This window comes from Colletes latitarsis, chromosome 4 (assembly GCF_051014445.1).
Source record: "Colletes latitarsis isolate SP2378_abdomen chromosome 4, iyColLati1, whole genome shotgun sequence".
Taxonomy (NCBI): Eukaryota; Metazoa; Arthropoda; class Insecta; order Hymenoptera; family Colletidae; genus Colletes; species Colletes latitarsis.
In genome coordinates, this window is record NC_135137.1 from 16529645 (window position 1) to 16542170 (window position 12526).

Genomic DNA, 12526 nt, shown 5'->3' on the forward strand with positions numbered 1-12526 from the left:
AACCTATTCTGGGTCAACATTTCAAAGGATAACGCATGTTAGGTCTATGTTAGGTCTGGGATTTACTCTCATCAGGCTTATACTTTCGCATATTTCTCACACTTGATGGCCAGATAATGGGCTTTTTTTGGTTTGGATCACGTAGTAATGTGGTACCACACAGAAACAGTCGATTAAACCTGGTTTCGGTCAATATTTTAGAGGATAACGCATGTAAGGTCTAGGTTAGGTCTGGGATATGCTCTCATCAGGCTTATACTTTCGCATATTTCTTGTACTTGATGTACAGATCCTGGGCTTTTTCTGGCTTGGATCACGTAGTAATGTGGTACCACACTGAAACAGTCTATTAAACCTGGTTTCGAACAATATTTTAGAGGATAGCGCATGTTAGGTCTAGGTTAGGTCTTGGATTTGCACTCATCAGGCTCATACTTTCGCATATTTCGCAAACTCGTTGACCAGATCCTGGGCTTTTTCTCGTTTGGATCACGTGGTAATGTGGTACCACACTGAAACAGTCTATTAAACCTGGTTTCGATCAATATTTTAGAGGACAACGCATGTTAGGTCTAGGTTAGGTCCTGGATTTGCTCTCATCTGGCTCATACTTTGGCATTCTCCACATACTTGTTGAACAGATCCTTTGGTTTTTCTGGATTGGAACACATAGAAATGTGGTACCACACTGAAACAGTCAATTAAACCTGGTTTCGATCAATATTTTAGAGGATAACGCATGTTATGTCTAGGTTTGGTCTTGGATTTGCTCTCATCAGGCTTATACTTTCGCATATTTCTCGTACTTGATGGCCAGATTCTGGGCTTTTTCTGGTTTGGATCACGCAGTAATGTGGTACCACACTGAAACAGTCTATTAAACCCGGTTTCGATCAATATTTTAGAGGATAACGCATGTTAGGTCTAGGTTGGGCCTTGGATTTCCACTCATCAGGCTCATACTTTCGCATATTTCTCATACTTGGTGGCCAGATTCTGGGCTTTTTCTGGTTTGGATCACGCAGTAATGTGGTTCCACACTGAAACAGTCAATTAAACCTGGTTTCGATCAATATTTTAGAGGATAGCGCATGGTAGGTCTAGGTTTGGTCTTGGATTTGCTCTCATCAGGCTTATACTTTCGCATATTTCTCGTACTTGATCGCCAGATTCTGGGCTTTTTCTGGTTTGGATCACGTAAAAATGTGGTACCACACTGAAACAGACCATTAAACCTGGTTTCGATCAATGTTTTAGAGGATAACGCATGTTAGGTCTAGGTCAGGTCTTGGGTTTGCACTCATCAGGCTCATACTTTCGCATATTTCTCATACTTGATGGCCAGATCCTGGGCTTTTTCTGGTTTGGATCACGTAGTAATGTGGTTCCACACTGAAACAGTCCATTAAACCTGGTTTCGATCTATATTTTAGAGGATAACGCATGTTAGGTCTAGGTTAGGTCTTGGATTTGCACTCATCAGGTTCATACTTTCGCAAATTTCTTATACTTGATGGCCAGATCCTGGGCTTTTTCTGGTTTGGATCACGTAGTAATGTGGTACCACACTGAAACAGTCGACTAAACCTGGTCTCGATCAATATTTTAGAGGATAACGCATGTTAGGTCTAGGTTAGGTCTTGGATTTGCTCTCATCAGGCTCATACTTTGGCATTCTTCACATACTTGTTGAACAGATCCTTTGCTTTTTCTGGTTTGGAACACATAGAAATGTGGTACCACACTGAAACAGTCAATTAAGCCTGGTTTCGATCAATATTTTAGAGGATAACGCATGTTAGGTCTAGGTTTGGTCTTGGATTTGCTCTCATCAGGCTTATACTTTCGCATATTTCTCGTACTTGATGGCCAGATTCTCGGCTTTTTCTTGCTTGGATCACGTAAAAATGTGGTACCACACTGAAACAGTCCATTAAACCTGGTTTCGATCAATATTTTAGAGGATAACGCATGTTAGGTCTAGGTCAGGCCTTGGGTTTGCACTCATCAGGCTCATACTTTCGCATATTTCTCATACTTGATGGCGAGATCCTGGGCTTTTTCTGGTTTGGATCACGTAGTAATGTGGTTCCACACTGAAACAGTCCATTAAACCTGGTTTCGATCTATATTTTAGTGGATAACGCGTGCTAGGTTTAGGTTAGGTCTGGGATTTGACCTCATTAGGGTCATACTTTCGCAGTTTTAACATACATGTTGACCTGATAGAGTGTTTTTTTCTGGAATGGGTCACGTAAAAATGTGGTACCACACTGAAACAGTCCATTAAACCTGGTTTCGATCAATATTTTAGAGGATAACGCATGTCAGGTCTATGTTAGGTCTGGGATTTGCTCTCATCAGGCTCACACTTTCGCATATTTCTCATACTTAATGACCAGATTCTGGGCTTTTTCTGGTTTGGATCACGCAGTAATGTGGTACCACACTGAAACAGTCTATAAAACCTGGTTTCGATGAATATTTTAGAGGACAACGAATGTTAGGTCTAGGTTAGGTCTTGGATTTGCTCTCATCAGGCTTATACTTTCGCATATTTCTCACACTTGATGGCCAGATAATGGGCTTTTTTCGGTTTGGATCAGGTAGTAATGTGGTACCACACTGAAACAGTCGATTAAACCTGGTTTCGATCTATATTTTAGAGGATAACGCATGTTAGGTCTATGTTAGGTCTTGGATTTGCTCTCATCAGGCTTATACTTTCGCATATTTCTCATACTTGATGGCCAGAACCTGGGCTTTTTCTGATTTGGACCACGCAGTAATGTGGTACCACACTGAGACAATCCATTGAACCTGGTTTCGATCAATATTTTAGAGGATAACGCATGTTAGGTCTAGGTCAGGCCTTGGGTTTGCACTCATCAGGCTCATACTTTCGCATATTTCTCATACTTGATGGCGAGATCCTGGGCTTTTTTCGGTTTGGATCAGGTAGTAATGTGGTACCACACTGAAACAGTCTATTAAACCTGGTTTCGATCAATATTTTAGAGGATAACGCATGTTAGGTCTAGGTTTGGTCTTGGATTTGCTCTCATCAGGCTTATACTTTCGCATATTTCTCGTACTTGATGGCGAGATCCTGGGCTTTTTTCGGTTTGGATCAGGTAGTAATGTGGTACCACACTGAAACAGTCAATTAAGCCTGGTTTCGATCAATATTTTAGAGGATAACGCATGTTAGGTCTAGGTTTGGTCTTGGATTTGCTCTCATCAGGCTTATACTTTCGCATATTTCTCGTACTTGATGGCCAGATTCTCGGCTTTTTCTTGCTTGGATCACGTAAAAATGTGGTACCACACTGAAACAGTCCATTAAACCTGGTTTCGATCAATATTTTAGAGGATAACGCATGTTAGGTCTGGGTCAGGCCTTGGGTTTGCACTCATCAGGCTCATACTTTCGCATATTTCTCATACTTGATGGCGAGATCCTGGGCTTTTTTCGGTTTGGATCAGGTAGTAATGTGGTACCACACTGAAACAGTCTATTAAACCTGGTTTCGATCAATATTTTAGAGGATAACGCATGTTAGGTCTAGGTTTGGTCTTGGATTTGCTCTCATCAGGCTTATACTTTCGCATATTTCTCGTACTTGATGGCCAGATTCTGGGCTTTTTCTGGTTTGGATCACGCAGTAATGTGGTACCACACTGAAACAGTCTATTAAACCAGGTTTCGATCAATATTTTAGAGGATAACGCATGTTAGGTCTAGGTTGGGTCTTGGATTTGCACTCATCAGACTCATACTTTCGCATATTTCTCATACTTGATGGCCAGATTCTGGGCTTTTTTTGGTTTGGATCACGTAGTAATGTGGTACCACACTGAGACAATCCATTGAACCTGGTTTCGATCAATATTTTAGAGGATAACGCATGTTAGGTCTAGGTTAGGTCTGCGATTTGCTCTCATCAGCCTCATACTTTCGCACATTTCTCATACTTGATGGCCAGCTTCAGGGCTTTTTCTGGTTGGGATCACATAGTAATGTGGTTCCACACTGAAACAGTCCATTAAACCTGGTTTCGATCAATATTTTAGAGGATAACGCATGTTATGTCTGGGTTTGGTCTTGGATTTGCTCTCATCAGGCTTATACTTTCGCATATTTCTCGTACTTGATGGCCAGATTCTGGGCTTTTTCTGGTTTGGATCACGCAGTAATGTGGTACCACACTGAAACAGTCTATTAAACCCGGTTTCGATCAATATTTTAGAGGATAACGCATGTTAGGTCTAGGTTGGGCCTTGGATTTCCACTCATCAGGCTCATACTTTCGCATATTTCTCATACTTGGTGGCCAGATTCTGGGCTTTTTCTGGTTTGGTTCACGCAGTAATGTGGTTCCACACTGAAACAGTCAATTAAACCTGGTTTCGATCAATATTTTAGAGGATAGCGCATGGTAGGTCTAGGTTTGGTCTTGGATTTGCTCTCATCAGGCTTATACTTTCGCATATTTCTCGTACTTGATGGCCAGATTCTGGGCTTTTTCTGGTTTGGATCACGTAAAAATGTGGTACCACACTGAAACAGACCATTAAACCTGGTTTCGATCAATGTTTTAGAGGATAACGCATGTTAGGTCTAGGTCAGGTCTTGGGTTTGCACTCATCAGGCTCATACTTTCGCATATTTCTCATACTTGATGGCCAGATCCTGGGCTTTTTCTGGTTTGGATCACGTAGTAATGTGGTTCCACACTGAAACAGTCCATTAAACCTGGTTTCGATCTATATTTTAGAGGATAACGCATGTTAGGTCTAGGTTAGGTCTTGGATTTGCACTCATCAGGTTCATACTTTCGCAAATTTCTTATACTTGATGGCCAGATCCTGGGCTTTTTCTGGTTTGGATCACGTAGTAATGTGGTACCACACTGAAACAGTCGACTAAACCTGGTCTCGATCAATATTTTAGAGGATAACGCATGTTAGGTCTAGGTTAGGTCTTGGATTTGCTCTCATCAGGCTCATACTTTGGCATTCTTCACATACTTGTTGAACAGATCCTTTGCTTTTTCTGGTTTGGAACACATAGAAAGGTGGTACCACACTGAAACAGTCAATTAAGCCTGGTTTCGATCAATATTTTAGAGGATAACGCATGTTAGGTCTAGGTTTGGTCTTGGATTTGCTCTCATCAGGCTTATACTTTCGCATATTTCTCGTACTTGATGGCCAGATTCTCGGCTTTTTCTTGCTTGGATCACGTAAAAATGTGGTACCACACTGAAACAGTCCATTAAACCTGGTTTCGATCAATATTTTAGAGGATAACGCATGTTAGGTCTAGGTCAGGCCTTGGGTTTGCACTCATCAGGCTCATACTTTCGCATATTTCTCATACTTGATGGCGAGATCCTGGGCTTTTTCTGGTTTGGATCACGTAGTAATGTGGTTCCACACTGAAACAGTCCATTAAACCTGGTTTCGATCTATATTTTAGTGGATAACGCATGCTAGGTTTAGGTTAGGTCTGGGATTTGACATCATTAGGGTCATACTTTCGCAGTTTTAACATACATGTTGACCTGATAGAGTGTTTTTTTCTGGAATGGGTCACGTAAAAATGTGGTACCACACTGAAACAGTCCATTAAACCTGGTTTCGATCAATATTTTAGAGGATAACGCATGTCAGGTCTATGTTAGGTCTGGGATTTGCTCTCATCAGGCTCACACTTTCGCATATTTCTCATACTTAATGACCAGATTCTGGGCTTTTTCTGGTTTGGATCACGCAGTAATGTGGTACCACACTGAAACAGTCTATAAAACCTGGTTTCGATGAATATTTTAGAGGACAACGAATGTTAGGTCTAGGTTAGGTCTTGGATTTGCTCTCATCAGGCTTATACTTTCGCATATTTCTCACACTTGATGGCCAGATAATGGGCTTTTTTCGGTTTGGATCAGGTAGTAATGTGGTACCACACTGAAACAGTCGATTAAACCTGGTTTCGATCTATATTTTAGAGGATAACGCATGTTAGGTCTATGTTAGGTCTTGGATTTGCTCTCATCAGGCTTATACTTTCGCATATTTCTCATACTTGATGGCCAGAACCTGGGCTTTTTCTGATTTGGACCACGCAGTAATGTGGTACCACACTGAAACAGTCTATTAAACCTGGTTTCGATCAATATTTTAGAGGATAACGCATGTTAGGTCTAGGTTTGGTCTTGGATTTGCTCTCATCAGGCTTATACTTTCGCATATTTCTCGTACTTGATGGCCAGATTCTGGGCTTTTTCTGGTTTGGATCACGCAGTAATGTGGTACCACACTGAAACAGTCTATTAAACCAGGTTTCGATCAATATTTTAGAGGATAACGCATGTTAGGTCTAGGTTGGGTCTTGGATTTCCACTCATCAGGCTCATACTTTCGCATATTTCTCATACTTGATGGCCAGATTCTGGGCTTTTTTTGGTTTGGATCACGTAGTAATGTGGTACCACACTGAGACAATCCATTGAACCTGGTTTCGATCAATATTTTAGAGGATAACGCATGTTAGGTCTAGGTTAGGTCTGCGATTTGCTCTCATCAGCCTCATACTTTCGCACATTTCTCATACTTGATGGCCAGCTTCAGGGCTTTTTCTGGTTGGGATCACATAGTAATGTGGATCCACACTGAAACAGTCCATTAAACCTGGTTTCGATCTATATTTTAGAGGATAACGCATGTTAGGTCTAGGTTAGGTCTTGGATTTGCACTCATCAGGCTCATACTTTCGCAAATTTCTTATACTTGATGGTCTATTAATCCTGGTTTCGATCAATATTTTAGAGGATAACGCATGTTAGGTCTAGGTCAGGTCTTGGGTTTGCACTCATCAGGCTCATACTTTCGCATATTTCTCATACTTGATGGCCAGATCCTGGGCTTCTTCTGGTTTGGATCACGTAGTAATGTGGTTCCACACTGAAACAGTCCATTAAACCTGGTTTCGATCTATATTTTAGTGGATAACGCATGCTAGGACTAGGTTAGGTCTGGGATTTGACCTCATTAGGGTCATACTTTCGCAGTTTTAACATACATGTTGACCTGATAGAGTGTTTTTTTCTGGTATGGATCACGTAAATATGTGGTACCACACTGAAACAGTCCATTAAACCTAGTTTCGATCAATATTTTAGAGGATAACGCATGTCAGGTCTATGTTAGGTCTGGGATTTGCTCTCATCAGGCTCACACTTTCGCATATTTCTCATACTTGATGATCAGATTCTGGGCTTTTTCTGGTTTGGATCACGCAGTAATGTGGTACCACACTGAAACAGTCTATAAAACCTGGTTTCGATGAATATTTTAGAGGACAACGAATGTTAGGTCTAGGTTGGGTCTTGGATTTGCTCTCATCTGGCTCATACTTTCGCATATTTCTCATACTTGATGTACAGATACTGGGCTTTTTCTGGTTTGGATCACGTAGTAACGTGGTACCACACTGAAACAGTCTATTAATCCTGGTTTCGATCAATATTTTAGAGGATAACGCATGTTAGGTCTAGGTCAGGTCTTGGGTTTGCACTCATCAGGCTCATACTTTCGCATATTTCTCATACTTGATGGCCAGATCCTGGGCTTTTTCTGGTTTGGATCACGTAGTAATGTGGTTCCACACTGAAACAGTCCATTAAACCTGGTTTCGATCTATATTTTAGTGGATGACGCATGCTAGGTCTAGGTTAGGTCTGGGATTTGACCTCATTAGGGTCATACTTTCGCAGTTTTAACATACATGTTGACCTGATAGAGTGTTTTTTTCTGGTATGGATCACGTAAAAATGTGGTACCACACTGAAACAGTCCATTAAACCTGGTTTCGATCAATATTTTAGAGGATAACGCATGTTAGGTCTAGGTTAGGTCTGGGATTTGCTCTCATCAGGCTCATACTTTCGCACATTTCTCAAACTTGATGGCCAGTTTCAGGGCTTTTTCTGGTTGGGATCACATAGTAATGTGGTTCCACACTGACAGAGTCCATTAAACCTGGTTTCGATCTATATTTTAGAGGATAACGCATGTTAGGTCTAGGTTAGGTCTTGGATTTGCACTCATCAGGCTCATACTTTCGCAAATTTCTTATACTTGATGGCCAGATCCTGGGCTTTTACGGGTTTCGATCACGTAGTAATGTGGTACCACACTGAAACAGTCGACTAAACCTGGTCTCGATCAATATTTTAGAGGATAACGCATGTTAGGTCTAGGTTAGGTCTTGGATTTGCTCTCATCAGGCTCATGCTTTGGCATTCTTCACGTACTTGTTGAACAGATCCTTTGCTTTTTCTGGTTTGGAACACATAGAAATGTGGTACCACACTGAAGCAGTCAATTAAACCTGGTTTCGATCAATATTTTAGAGGATAACGCATGTTAGGTCTAGGTTTGGTCTTGGATTTGCTCTCATCAGGCTTATACATTCGCATATTTCTCGTACTTGATGGGCAGATTCTGGGCTTTTTCTTGTTTGGATCACGTAAAAATGTGGTACCACACTGAAACAGTCCATTAAACCTGGTTTCGATCAATATTTTAGAGGATAACGCATGTTAGGTCTAGGTCAGGTCTTGGGTTTGCACTCATCAGGCTCATACTTTGGCATTCTTCACATACTTGTTAAACAGATCCTTTGGTTTTTCTGGATTAGAACACATAGAAAAGTGGTACCACACTGAAACAGTCAATTAAACCTGGTTTCGATCAATATTTTAGAGGATAACGCATGTTTGGTCTAGGTTTGGTCTTGGATTTGCTCTCATCAGGCTCATACTTCCGCATATTTCTCATACTTGATGGCCAGATTCTGGGCTTTTTTTGGTTTGAATCACGTAGTAATGTGGTACCACACTGAAACAATCCATTGAACCTGGTTTCGATCAATATTTTAGAGGATTACGCATGTTAGGTCTAGGTTAGGTCTGGGATTTGCTCTCATCAGGCTCATACTTTCGCACATTTCTCATACTTGATGGCCAGTTTCAAGGCATTCTCTGGTTTGGATCACGCAGTAATGTGGTACCACACTGAAACAGTCTATAAAACCTGGTTTCGATGAATATCTTAGAGGACAACGAATGTTAGGTCTAGGTTAGGTCTTGGATTTGCTCTCATCAGGCTTATACTTTCGCATATTTCTCACACTTGATGGCCAGATAATGGGCTTTTTTTGGTTTGGATCAGGTAGTAATGTGGTACCACACTGAAACAGTCGATTAAACCTGGTTTCGATCTATATTTTAGAGGATAACGCATGTTAGGTCTATGTTAGGTCTTGGATTTGCTCTCATCAGGCTTATACTTTCGCATATTTCTCATACTTGATGGCCAGAACCTGGGCTTTTTCTGATTTGGACCACGCAGTAATGTGGTACCACACTCAAACAGTCTATTAAACCTGGTTTCGATCAATATTTTAGAGGATAACGCATGTTAGGTCTAGGTTAGGTCTTCGATTTGCACTCATCAGGCTCATACTTTCGCAATATTTCGCAAACTCGTTGACCAGATCCTGGGCTTTTTCTCGTTTGGATCACGTGGTAATGTGGTACCATACTGAAACAGTCAATTAAACCTATTCTGGGTCAACATTTCAAAGGATAACGCATGTTAGGTCTATGTTTGGTCTGGGATTTACTCTGATCAGGCTTATACTTTCGCATATTTCTCACACTTGATGGCCAGATAATGGGCTTTTTTTGGTTTGGATCACGTAGTAATGTGGTACCACACTGAAACAGTCGATTAAACCTGGTTTCGGTCAATATTTTAGAGGATAACGCATGTTAGGTCTAGGTTAGGTCTGGGATATGCTCTCATCAGGCTTATACTTTCGCATATTTCTCATACTTGATGTACAGATCCTGGGCTTTTTCTGGTTTGGATCACGTAGTAATGTGGTACCACACTGAAACAGTCTATTAAACCTGGTTTCGAACAATATTTTAGAGGATAACGCATGTTAGGTCTAGGTTAGGTCTTGGATTTGCACTCATCAGGCTCATACTTTCGCATATTTCGCAAACTCGTTGACCAGATCCTGGGCTTTTTCTCGTTTGGATCACGTGGTAATGTGGTACCACACTGAAACAGTCAATTAAACCTATTCTGGGTCAACATTTCAAAGGATAACGCATGTTAGGTCTATATTGGGTCTGGGATTTGCTCTCATCAGCCCACACTTTCGCATATTTCTCATACTTGGTGGCCAGATTCTGGGCTTTTTCTGGTTTGGATCACGCAGTAATGTGGCACCATACTGAAACAGTCTATTAATCGTGGTTTCGATCAATATTTTAGAGGATAACGCATGTTAGGTCTAGGTTAGGCCTTGGATTTGCACTCATCAGCCTCATACATTCGCATATTTCTCATACTTGATGGCCAGATCCTGGGCTTTTCCTGGTTTGGATCACGCAGTAATGTGATACCACACTGAAACAGTCTATTAAACCTGGTTTCGATGAATATTTTAGAGGACAACGCATGTTAGGTCTAGGTTAGGTCCAGGATTTGCTCTCATCTGGCTCATACTTTGGCATCCTTCACATACTTGTTGAACAGATCCTTTGGTTTTTCTGGATTGGAACACATAGTAATGTGGTACCACACTGAAACAGTCAATTAAACCTGGTTTCGATCAATATTTTAGAGGATAACGCATGTTAGGTCTAGGTTTGGTCTTGGATTTGCTCTCATCAGGCTTATACTTTCGCATATTTCTCGTACTTGATGGCCAGATTCTGGGCTTTTTCTGGTTTGGATCACGTAAAAATGTGGTACCACAATGAAACAGTCCATTAAACCTGGTTTCGATCAATATTTTAGAGGATAACGCATGTTAGGTCTAGGTCAGGTCTTGGGTTTGCACTCATCAGGCTCATACTTTCGCATATTTCTCATACTTGATGGCCAGATTCTGGGCTTTTTTTGGTTTGGATCACGTAGTAATGTGGTACCACACTGAAGCAGTCTACTAAACCTGGTTTCGATCAATATTTTAGAGGATAACGCATGTTAGGTCTAGGTTAGGTCTTGGATTTGCACTCATCAGTCTCATACTTTCGCATATTTCTCATACTTGATGGCCAGATTCTGGGCTTTTTTTGGTTTGAATCACGTAGTAATGTGGTACCACACTGAAACAATCCATTGAACCTGGTTTCGATCAATATTTTAGAGGATTACGCATGTTAGGTCTAGGTTAGGTCTGGGATTTGCTCTCATCAGGCTCATACTTTCGCATATTTCTCATACTTGATGGCCAGATTCTGGGCTTTTTTTGGTTTGGATCACGTAGTAATGTGGTACCACACTGAAACAATCCATTGAACCTGGTTTCGATCAATATTTTAGAGGATTACGCATGTTAGGTCTAGGATAGGTCTGAGATTTGCTCTCATCAGGCTCATACTTTCGCACATTTCTCATACTTGATGGCCAGTTTCAGGGCTTTCTCTGGTTGGGATCACATAGTAATGTGGTTCCACACTGAAACAGTCCATTAAACCTGGTTTCGATCTATATTTTAGAGGATAACGCATGTTAGGTCTAGGTTAGGTCTTGGATTTGCACTCATCAGGCTCCTACTTTCGCAAATTTCTTATACTTGATGGCCAGATCCTGGGCTTTTTCTGGTTTGGATCACGTAGTAATGTGGTACCACACTGAAACAGTCGACTAAACCTGGTCTCGATCAATATTTTAGCGGATAACGCATGTTAGGTCTAGGTTAGGTCTTGGATTTGCTCTCATCAGGCTCATACTTTGGCATTCTTCACATACTTGTTGAACAGATCCTTTGCTTTTTCTGGTTTGGAACACATAGAAATGTGGTACCACACTGAAACAGTCAATTAAACCTGGTTTCGATCAATATTTTAGAGGATAACGCATGTTAGGTCTAGGTTTGGTCTTGGATTTCCTCTCATCAGGCTAATACTTTCGCATATTTCTCGTACTTGATGGCCAGATTCTGGGCTTGTTCTTGTTTGGATCACGTAAAAATGTGGTACCACACTGAAACAGTCCATTAAACCTGGTTTCGATCAATATTTTAGAGGATAACGCATGTTAGGTCTAGGTCAGGCCTTGGGTTTGCACTCATCAGGCTCATACTTTCGCATATTTCTCATACTTGATGGCGAGATCCTGGGCTTTTTCTGGTTTGGATCACGTAGTAATGTGGTTCCACACTGAAACAGTCCATTAAACCTGGTTTCGATCTATATTTTAGTGGATAACGCATGCTAGGTCTAGGTTAGGTCTGGGATTTGACCTCATTAGGGTCATACTTTCGCAGTTTTAACATACATGTTGACCTGATAGAGTGTTTTTTTCTGGAATGGATCACGTAAAAATGTGGTACCACACTGAAACAGTCCATTAAACCTGGTTTCGATCAATATTTTAGAGGATAACGCATGTCAGGTCTATGTTAGGTCTGGGATTTGCTCTCATCAGGCTCACACTT